General features: G+C 40.7%; 1 pseudogene; it reads left to right on the top strand.

The window, feature by feature from the left end:
- Positions 1-325: 325 nt before the first annotated feature.
- On the top strand, positions 326-794 carry LOC125148642 (ubiquitin-40S ribosomal protein S27a-like; annotated as a pseudogene).
- The last annotated feature ends 310 nt before the right edge of the window (positions 795-1,104 follow it).

The following is a 1,104-nucleotide window of genomic DNA, read 5'->3' as shown; positions in this document are numbered from 1 at the left end:
AGAGGGATTTTTACAATTTAAATTCCCTTAGATATTTCCAACTATTTGTTTAATTATAAGCTACTTGATTTTTTTAAGGACCTCAAACTTTCAAACTTTCTCAAATTCTTAAATTTAACTTGAAATTTGAACTTCGATTGTCTTCAGTATTCTAACAGTACAAAAGCACCGTGAGATTTCACCAAAATCGTCACAGATCAAATAGCTACACATTTTAAATTTGAATCACTGTGCTAATTTCTCTGACTCTGACCACCCAATCGTTAAACACTTGGCAAGTAGACCTCCTTTCTGATCCACCGTCTGTGGTGGACCTGCCACCAAGATGTAGATTTCCGTGGAAACTCTTAGGGTGAAGACCATCACTCTCGAGGTGGAACCCTCGGATACAATAGGAAATGTTAAAGGCCAAGATTCAGGATAAGGAAGAAATTCCTCCTGTTCAGCAGAGACTGATCCTCGCTGGCCGGCAATTGGAAGATGGACATCCTTTGACTGACTACGACATTCAAAAGGAGTCCATTCTTCATCGCGTGTTGAGACTTCGTGGTGGTGCTGAGAAAAGGAAGAAGTCTTATACCACTCCCGAGAAGAATAAGCATGAGAGAAAGAAGGCTAAGCTGGCTGGCCTGAAATACTATAAGGTTGGATAAGTATGGCCAAATTGGTCGTCGTTGTTGGGAGCGCCCTTCAGATGAACGTGGTGCTGGAGTTTTTATGGCTGGCCACTTTGACAGACGTTATTGTGGCAAACGTTGTCTGACCAATGCTTCAACAAACCGGAAGACACGTAATTGTATGTGGGGTAACGAAAGACATGAACTAAATGCAAATAAACAAAGCAAACAAGAACACTTTGCAAGCATATAAAATTCGAATTCACAAATTCCACAACACAAAAATGCCTCTATTAGACTTGATTTTCTTAAACATTTCTAGACAATTCTAACTCCTCTCGGGGAGAAAATGTCCTCCTTGCTTGTCAGTCCGAGATTGGGGAAGCAACAGCAGCGGATGGGGTCTGCTGAAGATGCATTTTAGTCACTATATATATATTAGGGTTTAGAGTTTTTTTTTTTTTCTAGAGATCCTGGGCGACAGCCC

The sequence above is a fragment of the Prionailurus viverrinus genome, chromosome D3 (assembly GCF_022837055.1).
Source record: "Prionailurus viverrinus isolate Anna chromosome D3, UM_Priviv_1.0, whole genome shotgun sequence".
NCBI lineage: Eukaryota > Metazoa > Chordata > Mammalia > Carnivora > Felidae > Prionailurus > Prionailurus viverrinus.
This window is presented reverse-complemented; position numbering and strand designations above follow the sequence as displayed.